Source organism: Protopterus annectens, chromosome 3.part0, assembly GCF_019279795.1.
Source record: "Protopterus annectens isolate FY-2018-M chromosome 3.part0, PAN1.0, whole genome shotgun sequence".
NCBI classification, from domain to species: Eukaryota; Metazoa; Chordata; order Ceratodontiformes; family Protopteridae; genus Protopterus; species Protopterus annectens.
Window position 1 is genome coordinate 1,972,953,076 of NC_056731.1, and position 25,062 is coordinate 1,972,978,137.

The window sequence follows — 25,062 nt, forward strand, 5'->3', positions numbered from 1 at the left end:
TTTTAAAATGGGCTACACACTGTATAAAATGTGATGGAAGTTTTTAATATGTATGAGCCACAGTGTTTCATTGGAGGAACCAGGATGCAGATTTTATTATTGGTTGAATTAAATTTAATTGTACTATATAATTACTAATTAAGCACAATTAACTCATCTGATGAAGTCCTATTTCATTGTGGACGAAAACGCATTGTTACTGAAGAGCGTTTATGTGTTGTGATTACTTGTGATTACTTGTCGAATAAAGTTCTCATCATTTTGCTGGTGTACACTCCTTTCCATCTGGTTGGATTTATTGTTGTTTCGTTGCTGTTTGTACTTGGTTGCTGTGTTCAGGTTTATTGAGGTTTTCGGCACCTCCGTGATGGAAGGCAGTTCACCAGCTATGAACAGGGAGGAAGCAGGGCAATTGATCACACCGCTGTGTTACACTCTGACTGGCAGGAGGCACGTAGATACGGAAGCCAATGTTGAAGGAACCTAAGTGTTTACGGCTTCTAAACACAAAAGGAAAAGACACAACTGTGGGTCTAGTCCCACGCAAGTGGATAATGCGGAACTGAATGGTAGCAGTTTTGACCCTGCCAACACACCATTGCTATTTTTCCTTCAGTGGAGCAAAATAAAAGCAGTTACACTGGTGGAATGATGAACAATCGAGTGCAAAGTGTCAACACCCTTGACAAGGGTGTTGAAGGTACTGTTTCTATTTCTCCCTGTCAAAAGGATATACAAGATTGGTTAAAGATTCCTTTTAACTTTGATATTGAATCAAATGTTGATTGTACTTCATCTGATGGAGATTCTTATGTTTTAAAAATTGATAAGCTTTCGAAATTAATGTACAAATTCAAAACGCTTGCTATTGAGAACAGTTATTTATTGGAATGTATTAAAAAAATACCCAAATAATGTACAGCATGGTTCCGAATACTGCAAGGAACTTATTGAGGTGTTTAACAACTGTGGATTAGAGATACTAAGGCTCATTATTAAAGAAAATAACAGGGTTCAGGACAACTTACAACATGAAATATATGTTTTAGATGGTCACATTAAAAAAGATTTATTATTTAAGGTTAAACAGGAAAGGGACAACTATTATGATATTAGGTATGATATAGATTCCAAATGTAAGTCATTAGAACAGAGGAAGATTAATAAATTGAAAAGAGATATTAAGGAATACCAGCAAAATACTAGTTACCCAAAACCACCCTTTAAGAAATGGGAACACAATGATAGAGCTGATTTTAAACAGGATATTGGTCACAATGGATATGGTTCACATAATGAAGATGAATATGGGGCAGACTACTACACTGAGTTTCCACCCCTAACCAGGGAAGGTCAATATACAAATGGGAATAAACAGAGGTACCAAAATTTTCAGAAGGGGGGGGAGAGGGAGGTACTAATACCATTGCACCCAACCCCCATTACTGCCAATTATGCTAATAATGATTTAGCAGATGAAGTGTTACAAACTGGCACCACCCATACTTACAGGAATTTTTCTATTTACAATTTTAGTGGTATCTCTATTACTAAAGTGCATTTTGAGTTGCTTAGTAAAGGATTCAAATTTATTCCCTATACTAAAGGGGACTTAGTACAAACTATTATTGATATGAAATTATTCTTAAGGAAGGTAAATCTGAAAACCATATTACCATCCTTGGAGTCTGATTTTGATCTTCAGCACCCTACTCTTACCCGACATAGTACTTTTAAATCAGGAACCTTGATATGGTGCTTGAAAATGAAATTAGAAAAGTATTTGATCAAAAATTGATGGAAAGCAACCTTACAAAACAAGAATATGAGACTTTGAATGAACTGAACCGGAATTCTGGTATTAGAATTATGAAACCAGATAAGGGAGGGGGGTAGTTATTATGGAAAACATCATTTATGAAGGGAAAATGAACTGCATTCTTAGAGAGGAATCTATATATAAATGTGTATCACTTAATGAAGTTAATTTAGCTTATCATAAAATAGATATTGCATTGAATAACATGATTGTGGAAGGCACAATTGACAATAAAATGTACAAATTTTTATATGTATCCAAACCAAAAATTCCTATAATTTTTGGGATACCGAAAGTGCATAAGAATGTGTACAATCCTCCTTTAAGACCGATTGTTGCGGTGGATGGATCAAAAACGCTTCCCATGGCAAAATATGTTGATTTAAAGATGAAACACATATGTAATGAAAATAATCATATATTAAAAGATTCATGGGATTTTCTGAGATGTATTACATCGGACCTTATGTCAGACAATCTTATTTTTGTTACAATTGATGTAATAGATCTTTTTACTTGCATACCCCATGATGAAGGGTTAGGAATGTTTGAAGATATGGTATTTGCTGACAAAAAGCTTACACACTTTGAGAATGTAGCTATTGTTGAACTTGCTGACATGGTACTCAAATATAATTTCATTCTTTTTAATGGAGAATATTATCAGCAGATACAGGGAGTATCAATGGAATATAGTGTTAGCTAGTTGGGAAATTTTATATATTCTGAATTCAACATTCAATCAATATTGGTCTTTATACCGTCGCTACTTGGACGATATAGTTATTTTTTGGATAAATTGTCTGAATTTTTGAGTACATTCAAAGTACGACAAGTTTTTACACTAACTCTACAGACCGCTTACAATACTTAGATATAGAAGTTTATAAAAATAAGAACAAGAATGATTTTGAAACAAAAGTATACAGAAAAAGCACATTTTGTAATTCCTTTCTGCACTATGCAAGTGCACACCCCCCACACTGCAAAAAGAATATAGTTAAAGGGCAGTTTGTGAGGGGTAAGGATGAGGATTTTCAAATAGAATGCAATACACTTGAAGGGATGTTTTGTGCAAGGGGGTATCCAACTGAGTTTGTAAAAAACATTAGAGAGGAGGTAGAACAAAGTAGAACAACTAAATTTAAACCTATAAAGGGAAGTTTGGTAGACAATAAATTTAATACTAAGGATACCAAAAATAATAATAATAAAAATAATGAAACACACGGTGTGGATGCACATTATGAGTCTGCTTTAATCTTAGAGTACAATACCTTTAATTCTAAGGTCAAAAGGGTATTCCAGACTGAATGGGATAAATTTATATCTTTCTCAGATATCAAAAATATTAATAAATGTACCCCTAGAATAGTATATAAGAATGCATGGAGTATAAAAAAGATACTGGAGAATAACAAAACAAGTAAAAATGACATCTTTAATAATACAACAATACTAAGAGAAAGTAAGAATGGAACATACAAATGTGGACATTGTAAGCAATGTGAGTATATTCTAAATAAAGGAGAGATACACTTGGAAAGTAGGGATGTAACTATCAGTAGTAATGGGCACTATAATTGTGAAATGAAGGGAGTGATATACATGGCTATATGTGTAAAATGCAGTTCATTTTATATTGGTAAGACAGAGAGGATGCTGAAGAGAAGAATCTATGAACATATATACGAAATATCCAAATCCAAGGAGACTAATGCATTGTATAAGCACACTAGAGTGTGTGACAGCTCAAGATTTTTATTTTTTGTTTTAGAACAAGTTAAAAGGGAAATGAGGGGAGGTTTATGGGAGGAATGGCTGGAATATAAGGAGCTTTGGTGGCAAATCATGTTAGAAGCCACTAAAATACCTGGGTTAAATGAACATGCATCATTGTCCCCTGTGTTAAAACTAAGAGCAGCTAAAATATAAATCAAATGATGACATACTATTATTTTAACAATAGATGGCGCTATTAACATTATGAATGGAAAAGTAAAATGAAAATACAATGAGGAGAATGAAATCATACCTATTTTAACTATTTATTTATTCTAACTGTTATTTATTTAAGCAACTTGATTACAGTGCATATTTACTTATTATTTATGTATTTTGGAGATGTTATTAAAGTTTTTAATGAGACAATTGATTTAAAAATGGGCTACACACTGTATAAAATGTGATGGAAGTTTTTAATATGTATGAGCCACAGTGTTTCATTGGAGGAACCAGGATGCAGATTTTATTATTGGTTGAATTAAATTTAATTGTACTATATAATTACTAATTAAGCACAATTAACTCATCTGATGAAGTCCTATTTACACATTGTTATTATGTGTTGTGATTACTTGTGATTACTTGTCGAATAAAGTTCTCATCATTTTGCTGGTGTACACTCCTTTCCATCTGGTTGAATTTATTGTTTTTATTGTTCCTTATATCAAATACCGTGGGTTGTTTGGGAACTTTTACTATAAGCAAAATGCTAGATTTTAGAAATGCAAATTTAATCTCTTGGCATCAATTCTTAATCGGAAATAAATCATATAATACATGTTATCTTCTTGCAAGACATAATAGTTGGTTGACTATATAATCTTGTAAAAATATGTTGGTGATAAAATCAAACTGTCCATGGATTTTCAAATGCAACATATTCCAAAGATACTTGGGTTTTTTTTTCAGAATCAATAGTAACTCAAATAAGAATAAATCATATATATCAATAATTTATAAAATAATAAGAGAAGAGTATGTTTCCATAGATTCATTATCAAAGGTACAGATCAAAGCAGCAAGAAAATCTTTATTAAGAAATAAGGGTTTTGAAAGGTGGTTGGTGGTCCACTTAGGATGTATGGTAACACACTGTACTGAAATAGATTCTCCAGAACTACAAAAGCAATTTTTTTCTTTGGCTGATGGTATAAGTGGTATTTGCCAATATCCTACTGTCAAGTCTAGAGTGTCTTTTGTTCCATGAAGTCTTATCCTTTGGGTATGAATTCCAGCCTGATAACAGACTAGGCCCCTCTACAATGGCTGTGTAGACAATCTAAAGAAAATGTAAAACTATGCCAGGGTACTATTGTTTGACACTTTTTAATATTTCTTTAACTTGCAGATCTGGCCTAATCAACAGCAGTTCTGATAAGTTATAGCGGTCCTACAACCCTGTAAAATGAGTTGAAAACTGGTGACACTGTTCTCTAAGTGGGGTGATTATAACATGGTAAATGAAGTACAGAGTTAAGTATAGAAATGTTTTCACTGAACACTGGTCAGGAACTTATATGTGTAATCAATGAGGTGCTAATTGCTTATAACTGCTGTATAAGAGAAGGTTGTATGCCAAAAGGCATTCAGGAAGATAGCTCCTCATCTAAAGGACCAATAATAATGAGAACAAACGCATCCGAATATACTGGAGATGGAGAATGGGACAGCCCAGTCAGGTCAGTTTGTGGAATTGGAATCATGGCTTGAGCAATGCATATAGCCTGGACCTTTGATTGTGTGTAGTACATTACTAAAAGGAATACATGAACCACAAGCAGAAAACTAGAATTCAAAGTGGAAAGCAAAGACGCTGACAATGCGAGGAAGCTCAAGAAATAAGGAGAGATTGGGGTTTTGGATACAGACTGTTAAGGAGAATAACCAGAATCATACAGAGTATTATATTCATAAAACAGCAGAGACTATTCTAAGAACCAAACCACAAGAATGGAGAAAAGAGATTTTGCCAATAGGGATGACTCTGGTCAGGGATGCAGTCAACAGGCAAGAGGGGGCTGGAATGTATTGGAGAAAACTGGCAAAGGAACCAATGTACTGGGAACAAATAACTAGAAAGGGAAAGGTAGTATAAAGGGAAGAGACCAAGAATTTATTTGGACTGCAGGTTAAAGATGGTCTTCCTATCAAGGACTGATATCAGAGTATAGGCAAAGAGAAAGAAATAAGAGGTTTCTATATGAAAGACCAGCACTGGTAGAGTTTTTAATAGAATCTAGAACAGAATCTGCCTTTAAAAAAGGAATAATTAGTAGGGCATATAAAATATTGCATGATAATTATAAGAATAAATCAGAGGAGCTTAGAAAGGATTGAGAAAAGAGATTGGATAAGCAGTTCACAAAGAGACAATGGGGGATATATGTATATCTCACAAATCTGCAACAAAGTCTAAAAGATTTAGGAGCTTTGCCTGGAAGTGTTTACATAGGTATTTTTATACCCCAAGTAGACTCCAAAGAATTTTTCCTCAGGTGGATAGCAAATGTTGGAAGTGTGACAGGCAAGAAAGAGGTAGCTGGGAACATATTTTCTGTGAGTGTACTGAGCTAGCATACTTTAGGGATTCCCTGCAGACTGCTCTGTTGGAGATGCTTGGTGAGTGGACTGGACTGACTAGAGAGAGAGAGAGATGATTTTTTTGAGTTATGCTACAGAGTCGGTATTACCTAGACATAGTAAAGCTTTGCTGAGTCTAATTATGGTGGCTGCCAAAAAGCAATTACTAGAAAATGTAAATCAAAATCTATACCAACTTTACTAGAAGTAGTGAATATATTAACAGAGATAAAACAACTGGAATTGGGATCTTTAGAAAAGGGAAGGAGAAAACTACATAGGAAAAATGGTAATTGTGGGAACAATATATGCAGAGCAAGAACAAGGTTTAAAAGTCAGGATTTGAATGAGCCATATAATGCTTAACTGACAACGGTTTAGAAGAGATGTATAATGTATGCACCTACAGTTGTTTCAATGGTGTCTGTGATTTCATTTGTTTGCAACTAAAGTGGTATCATTTTGCATGTTTTTTTATTTATATAAATATAAGATTGCTTTTACAAAATTTGAAAATTTAATAAAGATGTTTGGGAAAAAAGGGGGGATACATAAATAATAAATATTTTGTTGGGAGGAAAATCCTACCAATACTATTTGCTTGCTTTAAAAGCAAAGTTGACTGTATTTTTTTGTCATTTATCTCTATGAACTAGAAAAATAAACTGTGGTCATTTATATATAGTGCTACATTGTTTTTAACATAGTAGAAGTCAAATAGCGCAGAAAATATCATTTTATATAAAATGTTTTTTTTTCCCTTCTAATGTCATTTTGCTATTTCTAGGTAACTTTAACATATAAGCTAGGAAAATGTACCTACCATTCAAGTAAAGCAAAGCAGGAATTATTAGTTGATTCGAAGTACCTGCTGGCAGGGGATTAAAACAGACAGCTGTAAGAATACAAGCCACAGACTTGTGCCTCTCAGTGCAGTGGGAATATTTTGGTGAAAGAGAAGTTTGCCTCTTACTATGCAAGGAATACTTTTGTGAAAGAGACATTGGACTCTCAGTGCAGAGGGAGTACACCTATAAAAGAGAGAGAACTGCATTTGAAACACTCTGGTCTCTTAGTACAAATGAAGAACTGCCTGGAAGAGATATTGCCCATTTTCATAGAAATAATATTGCTTGAAAGACATATTTGCCTCAAGTGCTGAGGATGAACTTTTACAGGAGTGGAGACTTTAGCTAGAAGTCATCCAGAGAACTAACCAGATGTAATGACCTGTAGACTAATATAGCTATATCTATATATCTATATCTATAAATATCTATCTCTCTTTCTGTATATATATATATATATATATATATATATATATATATATATATATATATATATATATATATATATATATATATATATATATATATATATATATATATATATATATATATATATATATATATATATATATATATATATATATATATATATATATATATATATATATATATATATATATATATATATATATATATATATATATATATATATATATATATATATATATATATATATATATATATATATATATATATATATATATATATATATATATATATATATATATATATATATATATATATATATATATATATATATATATATATATATATATATATATATATATATATATATATATATATATATATATATATATATATATATATATATATATATATATATATATATATATATATATAGATCTAGGACAGTTGCTCGACTGAGCAAATGACCGAAATCCAAATGGCCGGGCATAAAAGTGCTTTTCATCGAAGAAGCACTTTCGCATAAGTATGACTGTTGCCAAGGCTGTACTACAGTGCATGTAAGGGAAACTTCCCTTTTCTCTACTGTAGTGCGGTCTCTGAGGGAGAATATTAAAGTACGAGGGTGTGGAGGGCACAGCCCCCCACATGGTGGGTGCAGGGAGGCATAGCCTCCCTACTAAAATGTAAATGTAGTGTTTTTTTTTTTTGTTGTCACAAGCTTTACCTAAAGTGCTTTTTTGATAAAAGCGCTTTCATTAAAGTGTGTTCAGGTTTTATGGATTCGGACATTTTAGATCCCTATATATATATATATATATATATATATATATATATATATATGGATCTATGTCAGATCAAGTTTTCAGAAACTCAAAAGTCATACAGTTGAGATCATATGATCAAGTTTTCAAAAACTCGAACTTCAAAACAAAAAAACCCCACAAAATTCTACCTTTTTTACATTTTTGCAGGGGGGGAGCTACCCTGCAACCTCCACACCCCTGCAAATTAAATATACCAACTCTGAAATTTATACTAAAGTGAGGGAAAGGGTACATTTCCGAATCTCACTATACTACAATCTCTATTCAAAAGCTTCGAGTTTTCAATAACTCAATCATATTGTCTTGACCATATGAATTTTGGGTTTCTGAAAGTTTGATCAACTGACAGGGACCTGTGTGTGTGTGTGTGTGTGTGTGTGTGTGTGTGTGTGTGTGTGTGTGTGTATGTATGTATGTGTATGTTTGGGGTGAATTTGATCAGACGTATTGTGGCAAACTTATTAATATCCAATTATGCTGAGTTTATCATCTTCAGATCCCTTCCAAAACTATATTTTCCATTAATGTTAATGCTCTGACTCACAGAACCCGTCCACTGCAACTAACTGACACCCACTCTGAGGTCACACTATTTCTACAGAAAGACAGCAAACACTACAAAATTTACATTTGATTAATTCACCATCAGTAATGGGAATTGCATATATATATATATATATATATATATATATATATATATATATATATATGCATGTGTGTGTGTCTGCTTGTCTGTGTGTCTGCTTGTCTGTGTGCGTTTGTGTGTGTATGTGGCTCTACTTTGAAATAACAAATTAACAAAAACCTGAACTGCAAAATATTGAGACCTGAACGTCGAACATGCTATTTCCTGAAAGTGTAAAACATCGGCTTTCAAAACATCTAAAAACAAAAAGCAAACCTAACCTTTCTGCCCTCCACCAGTACAAAATACACCAACAAATAAAACAAATCACTGTCTACTCCTCTATGTTAAAGCACCCCCACATGCCCTGCTAATTAAATATATCAACTCCAAGATCACACTACCATGAAGAAAACAGAAAATATACCGTTATGCGCTGTGTGGCTTCATGTCTAAAGTTCAGCAGAATCCCTCTCTGTAAACATAAACAGTGTAGTTCTTTAACAATTCACCATTTACTAAACACAAAGAAACACCTGTACCTGTAACAATTCCTTCACGCTTGCACTTAAAACAGAAACTTGTTTTCATTTATACAGTCCGATCTATATAGTACACTTACCCTTCAATTAAATCAACTAGAATTTATTTTCCAAAGCTTGTAAAACTCCATACCTAGCCAAAGATTCATTGCCTCACAACTTAACGGCTGCCATACCTATTGTTTCACAAAATATTAAACTTTAAAGGGATATTGTACAATTTACATATACACTCCACGAGAATTAACCACACTTCGGCATTCTAACATTCAGTGTTCTACACTTTCAGGAAATAGCATGTTTGACATTCTTGTCTTGATATTTTGTGGTTCAGGGTTTTGGTAATTCATTATTTTAAAGTAGATCCATATATATATACACACACACACACACACACACACACACACACACACACACACATATATATATATATCTATATATGTATATATATATATATATATATATATATATATATATATATGTGTGTGTGTGTGTGTGTTTGTGATACTGCATTTAAATGAACAACCACATAGCCGACAGTTTGCTCATGGTAAGTAACCACAGGTCCATCAGCTAATGTAAAATATACCTCATAATCTCCATCCCACCCTGATGGGGGCTACATCCCCCACTTTCCCAATATGGGGGGGCTCTGCCCCCATACCTTCCCTAACTAAATATATCAACTCTGGGATCGCACTATACTGGGGAAAAGGACAAATTTACCTTGTTGGCCCAATGGCTACTTACCATGGGAAACTTTTTGGCTATGTGGCTGTTCATGTAAATGAAGTGGCAGAGTTCTTGTCTCAGTCTTCTCATCTTCAGTAATGTGAGATTTCATTCTTGTGAAGTACACCCATACATACTGATAAAGATATAGATATATACCACTGTAAATATTGTAAGCAAAAATGTTACTTTAAACAGAGCTATGCTTTAAAGAAATCCAGAAATATTGCTAGTTTATTTAGAGCAAGTTTTCTCTTGTTGTATTATTTAACTTAGCCATTTGGTGGCATACAAAAATGAGGTCTGAAGTTTGACAGTTCAGAGTCATTGACCCTTCCTGGAGAGAAATTCTCTGAACAGAGCAGTGGTTCTAAATGAAACATGGCAGAGTGAAATGAGACCAGTAGAACACCAGAGAAACCTGGACATTATTCCTGTGATAGAAAAAGAAGAAGAAAGAAATCTGACAGAAAGTTTAGAGAGAGACTTGTTAAGTGAGACCATGTTCTTCTTGTAAGGGAGTATGGTAAAAGCTACTTAAAGTTGTTTTGTCATTCCTTGTGATTATTTTGGAGGAACCTTCATTTGTTTATGTTTATGTTCAATAAAACCACTTTATGTTATAGACTGCTGGTTTCCACTGCTTTTTATACTACACTAGATAGACAGATAGATAGATTAAAATTGCTTCACTATTCATATTTCTTTTTTGCAAGACAACTAAAAGGGCCTCACTATAAATGGGTTGACATATAACTCCTATCAGAAAAATCATCTATAATCTGATTCCTGTGTAGTGGATGCAGTCTGAGAAACTTCTAGAACAAGCCAAGTAAGATAATATTAATCTGAAGCAGAATGCCATTAGGATAATTTGTCCTTTACCTTAAGGAACTTCTATGGATTACTGTTTATGCTTTGGAATACAGCAGCTAGAACAGCAGAATATCTGTGCTGGGTGGTGTATTTTATGCAGTGTACCAACAGATAAAAAAACAAAATGACTGTTTCTGCCTTCTACAGCAGAAACACCACAACAAGCCAAAGAAGTTCTGGGCAGGTATTAACAAACTCCTCCACCCAGGGCAATCCACAACTCCAACCCCAACCCAAAAATCGCCAGAGTCCATTCCCAACACCTTCAACACTTTCTTTAGAGAAACCATCCAGGCCCTTGCTAGCAAACTTAAACCTACTTGGCCTAACGCTGAAACCTCTAAACCCAGTGACATTCTCTCCATTAGCTTCCAAAAAGTTCTGACTTCACTCGTTAGAGCCCTAATTAAAAAACTCAAACCAACCACCCTTTCAGCTGACCTCCTCCCTGCAGACGACCTGCAAAAAGCTGATGATGTTATAGCATACCCTGTTTCTATTTTGATAAACAGAACCATAACTGAAGCCTCTATCTGGAAAATATCACATGTCATACCACTCCACAAAGGAAGTAGCTCCATTGAGCTGTCAAACTTTAGACCAATAGCTATCCTTTCCCCTCTGGCTAAAATTATGGAAAAGTGTATCCATAAACAACTCTTACACTACCTTATTCAACATAATCTTCTGGCCAACTCCCAGCATGGATTTAGACCACAGTACAGTACCACCTCAGCCCTTCTCTCCTTTTCTAATGTCATAAATTCCAACCATAACAACAACAAACTAACTTCTGCCCTGTTTCTCGATCTTTCCAAGGCCTTCGACATGGTTAACCACCAGCTACTCTTACTTACCCTAAATAAAATATCCCTAAACAACCATGCCATACAATGGTTTCAATCTTATCTTAGTGGAAGACAGCAGGCTGTCCTTTGTCAGGACAAACTCTCCACCCTTCTCACCATTACCCTTGGTGTCCCTCAAGGCTTCATATTAGGTACCTTTCTTTTCTACCTCTTTATCAGTGACCTCCACACTGTAATCCCAGACACAACCTGTATACAATATGTGGATGACTCCACCCTGATTTGCTCAGCCTCGAACCCTATAGATCTCTTTAGTTTAACCCAGAAAAACTTTAATACAGTGGAAAACTGGATCTCTAATCAACACCTGATATTAAACCCTAATAAAACAAAGCTATTGCTCTTCTCCCCTACTCACAAATCCTCTCAACCTTTGTTTACTATAACATCTAACAATGGGACCATAACTTCACCAGATATGTATACCAAACTCCTGGGTGTTATAATAGACAACAACCTCAAATATGATATGCACATAAACCAAATTATTAAAGCCGTTAATAAAAAACTTGGCTCTATATACAAAAACAAACCTTTTCTCACCCCTCTAGCTAGGACTGCCATTGCCCGTACCCATCTGCTTTCATCTCTACTCTACGCCTCACCAATATTCAATAACTTGAACTCTTGAACTGCTACAATCAAATTGCCAGGTTTGCCATAGGAACTCCATACAGGACACACCATTGTCAAAACCTAAACCTCTTAGGTTGGCTAAAACTCCACAGGCTAATACAATATAATCAACTTACTGTAGCATTCAAGGTTATTAACCATCCAGAAAAATCGCCCTCCCTTAAAAACATTATCCATCGCTACAAAAATGCTAGGTCACTTCGTTCCACTACAAAACCTTTGGTTCAATCTGTTAAAGCTAATAACCTATCTGGAGAATCTTTACAAATTCAGTAGGCAAAACCTGGATTTCGCTCCCATCTGACCATACTCTGAAACCCTCCCTTAATCAGTTAAAAAAAAATCTAACCTAGTATTTTAAAACTCACTGGTTATGTCCTTGCTCTAACCCTGACTAAAGCCTCATCTACTTCCATATCCCTGCAATTTTTTATTCACAGCGACTAACTTCTTACAATAAAAGGTTTGAAAAGAGAAACTGTAACATCTTTGCAGATACTCTGTATATAAGCTGCAGCTATAGGTTTAATAAGTTAAACTGTAACATATTTGTATATATTTCTGAATATAAACTCTAGTAAGGGTTGGGAGGGTGGCCTAATGGTTAAGGTGTTTGCCTAACAAACCCAAGGTGCAGGGTTTGAATCTCACAGGGGATAATTGGCTAGGCTTAAAATGGCTCACAAGGGCAGTTAGCCTAGTACTAACCTATGAGCCTATTCTTCATAGGCTTGAAATGTGAGACTGTAACTTGTATGTTAATACAATATGTTTGTGCATGTACTGTAACTTGTATGTTAATATAATATGTTTGTGCATGTACTGTAACTTGTATGTTAATATAATATGTTTGTGCATGTACTGTAACGTGTATGTTAATATAATATGTTTGTGCATGTACTGTAACTTGTATGTTAATATAATATGTTTGTGCATGTACTGTAACTTGTATGTTAATATAATATGTTTGTGCATGTACTGTAACTTGTATGTTAATATAATATGTTTGTGCATGTACTGTAACTTGTATGTTAATACAATATGTTTGTGCGTGTACTGTAACTTGTATGTTAATACAATATGTTTGTGCGTGTACTGTAACTTGTATGTTAATACAATATGTTTGTGCGTGTACTGTAACTTGTATGTTAATACAATATGTTTGTGCGTGTACTGTAACTTGTATGTTAATACAATATGTTTGTGCGTGTACTGTAACTTGTATGTTAATATAATATGTTTGTGCGTGTACTGTAACTTGTATGTTAATACAATATGTTTGTGCGTGTACTGTAACTTGTATGTTAATATAATATGTTTGTGCGTGTACTGTAACTTGTATGTTAATATATGTTTGTGCATGTACTGTAACTTGTATGTTAATACAATATGTTTGTGCGTGTACTGTAACTTGTATGTTAATATAATATGTTTGTGCGTGTACCGTAACTTGTATGTTAATATAATATGTTTGTGCGTGTACTGTAACTTGTATGTTAATGTAATATGTTTGTGCGTGTACTGTAACTTGTATGTTAATATAATATGTTTGTGCATGTACTGTAACTTGTATGTTAATACAATATGTTTGTGCGTGTACTGTAACTTGTATGTTAATATAATATGTTTGTGCGTGTACTGTAACTTGTATGTTAATATAATATGTTTGTGCATGTACTGTAACTTGTATGGTAATACAATATGTTTGCGTGTGTACTGTAACTTGATTGTCTTTATCTTTTTGTAAGTTTGGAGCTTTTCTCCCCGAGCCTCCACTGAAAATGGACATGTATCCAGTCGGACTATCCTGGTCAACAAATGTAAAATAAAATAAATAATATGTGTAAATAATTAGGAGAGCCCCACCAAAAAATAGCTGTTAGATCAGGTTAGTGTGGCAAAGAAGATGAGCAAAGTACTACATATGAACACTGTACAGCTGCTCTACAGAAGCAATTGCAGCACGTGGGAGCAACATGCAAGGAAGAACATGCTGGGTATGTTACCTGAAAATAGAACCTTTAAACCATTACACTGTAAGAATTCATGGATCTCATGAAAAATAGCACAGACCCATAACATGCTCACATACACACACACACACACACACACACACACACACACACACACACACACAAAGAATGTTCACACATATATAAATAAATAAATAAATAGAAGGGTAGAAATAGAGAGCTATCACAATTCATAGTGCGAAGAAATGCTGAAAAAAGTACAAGTGGCCAGTGCAAATGATAGTATGTGACAAAATGTTCATGAAGTGCAAGGTAAGTACACTAAATGGAACACCACACTTCTATACCCCATGAATATTAGTAGACCATAGTAGGCTAACTCAACAATGTGCACTCTCAGTGCAAAGTAAATTCACTGCAGCATCCCAGCACAGGTACCACTGCCATGACTTTGTGAAATAGACAAATGTACTATTGATAACCCAATAGCCTCATACCATTTTCAATCTCGGGTGCTATAGATCAAATCATAGTATAGCACACAGCACTAGATTGTCACTGGGAACTCCAGGGCTAAGAAGCTGGCAGGACACATATCCATCCTACAGCACTTATACCTGAGGAAAAGTCATTAAATCAGTTATACAAGAAGACTTTGAAGTAATTTACAATTAGAAAATTGCTAATAAATAAATCATAAATTGTCAGAATCCACCAATTCCAAAGGATTTTCTAAGCTTCAGCCACTTATTACGAAAGATACCTTGGGTACCTCTCTACTTTACATGACTCAGCAAAAGCACCACACCAAACTATTCCATTCCATGTACATACTGAAGAGTTAACAATCAAAGTATTAGATAAATTTAAAGTTGTTTATAAACTCTCTAATATACATGAAGTGGAGACAAAAAATCGATGTTTTGTCCTATTTCCAAGACTAGAATATACAATATCTCTTACTGCCCCACTTTCAGAACGACAGTTAAAATGCATCTACCTTTAAAACAGTAAAAGCATCAATGCTCCACAATTCAAAAGCCAAAATGGTTAGTAGTACAGCCAGAACCTTGTTTTAGTCAGCATATTAGCATTTATATTACTTAATGAAAGTTTCTGTTCATCACTGGATAGCAAACTTATTGCAACTTGCTCCTTGATAAGCAATGATAGCATTAAAGTACAATGTCCTTGTTTTCCATTAACAGCCTATCAAAAGCCTTCAATAAACTTGGTCCAGCATCTTGAAATGATCACTTTTATTGGCAATCTGACAATGATTAAAAATAAACTGAAATGTCAGCTTGAGAAAGAATTCAAATGTGAATGCTCCAGAGAAAATGTGTAGAGAAGTTACTGCTGTTCATAGTTGATAATTTCAACTGCTTTGCATAACTGGTTGTTTCTTAATCCATCGGGAGTGCATTGTCGCACAATAAATCAGTTGTAAATAGTTGTATATTTTCACATGTGACAGTCTGAAATGCTGCAATATTCAATGTCTTTGTGTATATCTGTATCATAGTTTTAGTAGCTTTACATTTCTCTTTGCAAATGTTTATGCTTGTCACGCATGTGAGCCTCTGTATTATATCCATGATGCACTGTTTTGTGTTTGCCTTTTGGCTTGGTCATGACTGAAAAGGGACATATACCAGCCCCACCTAGTATTCAAAAAATGATAAATAAAATAAATAAATTAAAACTCCTCATAAGAGAACTTTGTTTTGTATGCCACATAATTGCCATCTGCACTATGTTTATCCTTCAACAAACCAGCCTTTCTCCATTTATGTCATAACTTTCACAAAATCCCACACATCTTATGAAACTCATGGCTGTACCATGGTTTGCAAGTCATCAGAGGCCTTGAGCATAGTGGTACACACTAGGTTGACTTAAGCCAGGCAAGTTGTTACCACCAAATTATAGATCACAGCCATTGAATCTAGATCACTACCATTGATGCTGTTAAGGAGATAATCTATTAAGAGCATAATAGTCCCACAGGTGGCATTACATATGACCTCTGTTAGGATTCATTACCATATTGGGTGGCTGAATAAGAGAGATCCCAAGTTTGAACCAGACCAGATGATGTTCATACCATGAGACTCGCATAGCCGCAGAGCTATTCATACTCAGTTAGAAGACCACACCCAAAGATTAGTCACAAATCTTGATAGCAATGGTAGCTACTTGACTGAATGTGAAACTCTTAAAATAACCAATAGTTCCATTGCAATTTCATTAAAACTCATTATCAACCATGGCATAAAAGTCACTCAAAATTAACCATATTGTTTGTTCAATACTAGGTCGGTGAGGAAGTCTAAATCTTTCTGAAAAATGTGGATGATAAAATAAGAGAACTCTAACTTTAATTCCTGCAACAAATGTATATTCTGTAATGTTGGATGTTCCAATGTTTATCTGAGATATGTCAAGACAGGATAACAAAACACACAGATTCTCCACCACCATTGCTATTCTGTCTAGGGTTGTGACTAACCATGAGATACAATGGTACGTTCAGAGCCAGATATGGTCTGCGGTTATTATCAGTCAACATCTGTGCAATAAATGTCACCTTGTCGATATGTAGCAATCTGTAAGAAACACCAGGTTTGATTCTGATAAGCTTGGCACTAAAAAATTCAACCCTAGAAATAGCCATAGGTGAACAACTATTTCAAAAAGACTATAGATGGTAACATGACCTCAAAGGTATTATAACAAAGAAGGGAATCTCTCACCATGATTATTTTTCACCTTTGTGTTGTACCTTATCACCTAATCTCAGTGTGACTAAACAGATCAAGGTGCATAAAATCAAATAGCCTCATCCGTTTACACACACACACACACACACACACACACACACACACACACACACACACACACACACACACACACACACAATGAAAAGAATTGTAACTATTGTAAACATCTAGAACTGAAAACATGCCAGAGCTTAGACTAAAATATAGGAAAAACAGGAGATGAGTAAACAGTAGTATATTTATCATATGTGGACTGAAAGCCAAAACCAAAGAAATTATACGACTGCCTTCATTGGCTTATCTGAAAATACTCCATGGAAAGTAGTATTTACAAAAGAAATAATGTAGTCATGTGGCCAGATAAACCAATACAAATCCACAAATCTCAGTATAAAAAACACTCACACTTGTGTGTGTGTGTGTGTGTGTCTATTCAAAAAAGACAACAAAACATCACTTTGATCATTTTGCCCTGAATATCATTCCTGCAGCTGCTAAGGTAAAACATATATTAGGAAGACATGCGTATTCAAGATTGACGTGGTTTTACAAACAGAAAATACCCAATAAAAATAATACATGAGAGTCCTTGTGGCTAAGAAAAAGCTTTCAGGCACACTAATAAACTCATATCCATACGGAATTTCATTTTTTTCATTACATTAGTTAAGTAGCAATAAAGTCACTCAAGCAAAAGTATTTTTTGATGCTGAAAGAAAATCAGATTTGGATACAGCAGTAAACATTAATAGTAATTGTCAAACTTAGTATCACCAAAGAAATTATCAAGTTACTGCTTTTGGAAATAATAACACTGATAGGTCATGTCTGAAAGGGAAAGGATGTAAGGTGTAAACCATTCCAGTAATCTGCAGAATAAGAGGTCAGAGAAATGCTGTCATAAGGCTGACCAAAGCAAGATATGTTAATACATTATATTGCAAAATTTGAGAGACCTGAATAAATAATTCAGCATCAGAATCAAATTGTAAAGGCATGTAATACTTGTAGTCAGAAAGTGGTGAAAGACTTTCCTTATCAGAATCATAGGAGTTTAAGATCATAATACCCTCTCCCTTATCATTATATGAAATGACCTACATTTGTTTTCCTGCAATACCAAATATGGATGAATTCTGGAGGTATTTCCTTTATGCTTAACAAATAACTCGAAATGTCACATTTTTAAATATCATATAACTGTGTATTAGAAATTCTTTTGACTCTTTTTTCAACTTCTGTTGTAAATCAAAATATATTATTGTATGTTTTATTGATATGGTAGGTGGCAAATCATTAAATACTGTAATACCTTATGAAAATGGAGTTACATCATTAAATACTATAATACCTTATTGACACTAGAGTTAAATCATCAAATACTATAGTACCTAATGACATTGGAGTTAAATCATTATTATTATAATATCTGACATCATTGGATTCAAATAGTTTTCATGTATGTTATTGTACAATTCATAGTTGGATGCAAGGAGATGCATTTTAGGGAATACATTTTAAATCACAAGCTTTTATATTTAAAAAGGAGTACTTTTAATAGGTCATAGGAGTAGGACTTAGGATGGTAATGGCACCCCACTAAGTGAGTTTAATAGTGACATATTGGAAAGAGAACTACATATATGGGTTTAAGCTATTTATGAAGGTTAAAATGTATTTGTCATTTTACAGACATTTTTATTGTGGGGAAATAAAATAAGAAATAAGAGAATTCAATAAATGCCATTAATGAATCCACCATATAATTTAAAATTGAAAGAAAATATTCTATTTATTTATTTATTTTTAAGTTTGTTGACCTCAGTAGTACAGTGGTCACAACACACCACTTGCAGGCTTAGCCTAGATGTAAGAAGTGATTCATAAACTCAGAGCAATCATAAAAGGTCCAAAGTCCAGAAAACAATTGAAATAATGAGCAAACAGTATTAATAGTGGAGAAAATCAAATGTGGATTAAATTTAGTAGCAAATATGGTAGGTAAGCAACAGGTGAGAAAGTAGATATGTCAGTGAGGGAGGAATTAGGTGATATGCCGAGTGGAAATGCACTTCCAATGATATTTTTTGCAATACTAGAGAACACTGGACCAGGTTAGTGGCATTATGTACTACATGGAATGTTACTGCAGTAGTTCAGTTTCACAGCTGTATGCTGCTCCCATACGATGGTCAACATTCTGACAGTCCAGTGTTCTGTTTTAACATCACATTTCTTACCTCTTTCTCTTTATTTATTAAAGCTTTAAAATCAGTATTTTTCTTCTTGAAACCTGTTAGCAGAAATATTACCTCATGACCCTTACTAAATTGTCCCTATAGTAAGAGTTCTTTAATTTTGCATTTGATTGCATTAGATAGGAAAGTTAGGTATAATGAAGAAAAAATTACTTTTAAAAAGATGTTACTGTACATGGTAATTTAGTGGTGTTAACTTGAATGTCCATTGTTTTCCCTTTATATTTTTGCCTTTTCATTTTTTAATCATACTTCTTTATTATTTAAAAAAATCATGTTGATACAAAACCTGTTTATTACCTTTTAACTTCTATGATTTTGCCTCTTATTTTTGCCATGTCCTTTGCGAATTTTTTGCTTTTCTAGTAAACCCCTGAGACATTTATTCATTCAGTAATGACAGACATTAGGGTTTCATGTCTCTTATGTTCAGAAAATGCATTTTGCTGCAACACCTATTGTTATTGTTGTTCTATTAACTTTTTAAGTGGCTTAAAGAAAGAAAATTAAAAAAAAAAATTAAAGTGACAGCAGCATCTACATTCTTGGATGGGGCATACACATGGTCCGATGTTATCCATTATCACACGATTTTTGGTAGAGGTATCTTTTCAGTTGTGTTCTGAAAGTGGGGAAAGGAGAAATGTATTTTAAGTGATGATGCAGAGAATGACAAAGTTTGGGTGCAAGAATGGAGAAAGAATGGTCAGTACAGTGCAGTTTAGATTTAGGGGTCTCTTGTGAGGGAGATAATTGGAAGAGGCTGCAGGGGGTAATTCTAACATTTGGCAGCAAAATGCAAAAAGGCACCTGGTTGAAATAGCTTGAATGAAAGAGAGCCTAGGAGTGAAATTAACAGTAACGTGAAGCCATATGGCTTTGGGGAGGGGCTGGAAATGAATCATCAGATTCTCTTTTCAATGGACTGTGTAATCATCTAGACAGAAAGTGAGATATCTTCCAGGACTAGAATAAAAGAAAGTTGACCTTTCTTGATGTGTTGTCAATGTGGTCATGGAGGTTTAAGTGAATGGACCAACCATAAACATAGGTATTTAATATATGTGGTTGTTTCTATTGTGTTACCATTGAGATCTGTGATGTATTTGTGAGAGTTTTTTCAACTTTTGTGAGGTACCAAGTATCATACCTTTTTGTTTGTGGAATTTACGAGTAGCATATGGTTGTTTAGGCAAGAATTAAGGGACTGTAGGTCAGATGTCAGCTGGGTTTGAATAGTTGAATGCCAGGCATTGGATTGGAGGATAAGCATGTCATCAGCCTAAAGACTGTGAGAAAGGTTAGGAAGGTTGGAGGACAGTTTGTTAATAAAGATAAAAAATAATAGCGAGGAGAGGATGGATCTCTGGGACAGTGCTTTGATAAGGGGTGCTGGAGGTGATAGATGAGCTTATTTTGCCTCTGAAATACGTATTTGTTAAGAAATTTGGAACCAGGTGACAGTGTTGAATTTAACTCCCAATTTCCTGGTATGAGTGAAGGAGTTGATCAAGAAGATCAAAAGCTTTGATAAGGTGAATGAAGAGTGATCCTTAAATGTTTTCTTTGTCTGTGTTGAGAAATCGAGAAGGATCACATCTGTAAGTGACTATAGTGCCATCAATGTGCTTTGACCAGCCCAGAATCCATGCAATTTAAGAGTGAGGCAGTAGTACTGGTAATGTAAGCAGATGGATGGTAATAGATTATTTTTTTCAAATATTTCCCAAGTGTATGGAGGATGGAGATACAGCAGAAGTGAGAAGTATTTTCTGGATGAGATCCTTTGGCAAGAGCAGTTTTCCAAATGCCTGGCATTATGTTTTGAGTTAAGGAGAGGTCATAAATGAAGAGAAGAGTTGTGGTATAAAAGTCTTTATTGAGTAATTTTGAGTAATATGAACCAGGAGAGTAAGCTGTCTGCAAGACGGGATTCATCCAGGCATATGTTTTCTAGCAGGGGTTCAAGGTCTTTGTAAATTTTCTTAAAATAAAAGAGGAGGAGGATAAAAGAAGCTGGAGGCTAAGGTTGTGGTATTAGGGAGGTGGTTGAATTTCTTTAGAAGGTCAAATGTTAAAAGTCGGTCTTGAGTGGTCTGGATGGTGATGGAGGAGATGATAGGATTTATGTTAATTTTCTGGCTTGTGAAAAAAAATTTACATCCTTCCTAATGTATTTGGATTTAGCTAGCACAGCCAGTTGTTTGTACAGGAAAAAGTTAGATTTATGCATGTGTATGGCGTGGTTAGCTCGGTTGCACAGAAAAGTAAAGTCAGTATGATTGTCTGGTAAAATATTTTGTTTCTATGAAGACCACAATCTATCCCCACATTTGAACAGAGCTTTTAGTTTGGTGGTCAGCTGGGGGCTTGTTACATTTCAAAAGATACTGTGTGTGAGAGGGAAGAATTTGTCTTGACTTTGAGGTTGAGTATGTGTAAAGGCTATTGCTGCTGAGTTGGGGTTCTGTATGTTGTTAATGGCAATCTTTCCATTTGCCTGTGATATTTTTTTCATTGCTGAAAGATTAAGGCCACCATTGTGAGAACTACATTATGCACCCAAAAGAACCCTGATTAAGAAGGTAGAAGAGCATGTGCTTGGATTCCCAACACTCAGAATAGACTAATTTGTAGCTCATGGAGATTTATCTGAGTTACTCTTTTAATGCCTTTAATAACAGCTTGCCACAATGTTTGGGTAGTTGTACATCTACAAATTCAATAAATATAGTCAGCCTCCAAGACAGGACATCCCAACATCGATTACTCTTGATAGATTCCATACCTAAACAAATTTGTAGAAGTGATATGACAACAATGTACTAACTCAGCAAATGCAAATATAGAAAGAGGAGGGAGCAGTTTATCACAGACAATATTCAAAGATTTTCCCATTGGCTAATGAAACTGTTCTGCTCATACAAATTGCACTATTTCCATCTTAATTCCAGCAATGCCTTTTAATTTGAAGATAATACACACTCATACCAGCTTTTCAATTTGCCTCCCATACAAGACATTTCTAGTAAACTTCTGCCCTTAAAGTGGATCATAGGGAGAGCCTTGGCTGATGGAATGATACATTCACTAATAGTCTTATTGAAATTTTAATTTGTAAGTATTGCCACCACCACCACATATTCACAATAGGGAATCACTCCTTGTGCTTTATGTAAGAAAGGATGGTTGTTGAGTCAGACATGCACAAGTCCCTCATGAACAAACTAGACCCTTTAATCCAGTCCACCCACCATAGCTTTCTTCTGTCTATTATTATTAGGTTATTGCTCCATATCTGAAACTAAAGGGAGATACTATGAGGAATTTCAACATTTAGCTTACCTTTGAGTCTCAAACCAGAACTCCAATCTTACAAACACAACTTTCATGATTGTTGCCAAATATAAACTCTTCCACACTCCAAAATATAGAAAATCATTTGGCAAAAAAGCAGCTTTATTAAAAACCAGCAACAATATATAAAAACAAAAATGAACTAATCCCTCAGCATAAAACTTCAAGATTCAAAAGTTTTAAACACAGTAAAGCACTTAAACAGTTCATCAACTAGAACATTACTAAATACAGCAATAGAACAACAGAGTGTATCAGAATGCATATGAATTTAAATGAAAACATAAAGTAAACATAAGTCAGTTGAATGAAATGAGTTCATAGAATAACAATAACTATAACAATAATAATAACAACAGTAAGCCAGTTGAATGCAAACATACACATATCCTAACTTCTACGAAATGAGGTTCCAAGATGCATCCAAAGCTGTTATAGTAAATATTTCATAAGTAATTCATTATTAAGGCCCTTTGCTTGCAAAGTATCATAAGTGAAAATAAACCAAGCCTCTTTCAAATGATCTAAATGTAAATCAGAACATGTCATGCATTATGGAGAACCTCAATAAATTTGAATTACTATTATGCCAGTTGAAAAAAATGTGATGTTGCAGGGCTGGTAGAGGAGATATTTTTGACATTTGGAATGTGTTCACATATCCTTATCCTAAATCGATGTATGGTCTTATCAATGTAAGACTTATTGCAGGGGCAAAGTAACCCATAAATCATCATTTTTGATAACATGTAACTACAAGTAGTGCATTCCCTTACACTAAGACTCCAAAACCTCACTACCCATTTGTGTGTGTAAAACTCTACTTGCTATGCTAGGTGAATTTCTATATGAAATATTCAATTGGAAATTTGTATATATCACATCAGATGTAATAATACAGCAACGTTTCCTCAAAATATGTGATACACCTTCAACAATCCAAGCAAAATGAGTCAGAATATATATATCATCTCTTTCTCCTTTATAATTCCCAACACCTTTTCACCATGTTTGCTTTTCTAAGTGAATTGGTTATCTCCATCTGCAACTTTCTGCCATGTGTAATAAAAAGATTGTAATTATAACCCTAGATAGTAATCTATCAACTATATATCCACAGCTACTGTCTGGAAATTAATCTCATCTGAACAAAAAGTTCTAGCCCTATAGAATTCGCTATGGGGAGAGCTCTTATCAAGTGTCCAGGGTGTATACTATATGCATACAAAAAATAATTCACAGAAGTTTCTTTTCTATATAGCATTGAATGTATTGTATCACTAACAATATACAAGTCAACATCCAAATAATGAATGATATTATCATGTATGTTATAAGTAAAAGGTAAACCAAAGGTATTCTTCTGTATAGCCTGCATGAAGCCAACAAACTGTTCCTGTGAGCCCTGAGCTATAGAAAGTAAATCATCAATGTAGCATTTATTAAACACCACATTACTGATAAAGTAAGAATCACTATACAAAAAAATTTCCTCATATCATCCCATAAACAAATTAACATAGCTAAGATCAAACTTAGCCCCCATAGCCATACTCTTAAGTTGTCTATAAAAAGACCCATCAAAGAAAAACAATTATTATTCAAAATAAATCTATCTATATTTAAAATACTCTGTAATACATTGGCATTCACTAAATAATGTTCAATGCCCTGTAGTCCATATCTATGTTCAGTAGTGGTATACAGACGTCTAACATCAACAGTTGCCAGAAAATACCATTTCTGACACTTAATACACTTAATTTCCTTAAAGAAATGATGTGCATCCCTAACATATTTTATCCCAAATCTCCCCTACTCTTAGCATGAAACCCCCCACTTGAGATACAGTCTGCCTGGTGGGTTCTCCATATTTTTGTGAAATTTGGGGAGGGCATAAAATAAAGGAATACTGGGCTTCACCATGACTGGTACATCTTTCAACCTTTCAGACAAAATATCCCAATTAACCAAATCTTCCAATAATGTCACAATACCAGATTGTATCTTTTGCAATAGATTATGTTTTAGTAACTGATATTCAAATTCATTATGCAATAATTAATGCATATTTTCTTATAAAAATCAATGTTCATTACCACGATATTTCCTCCTTTATCAGCTGG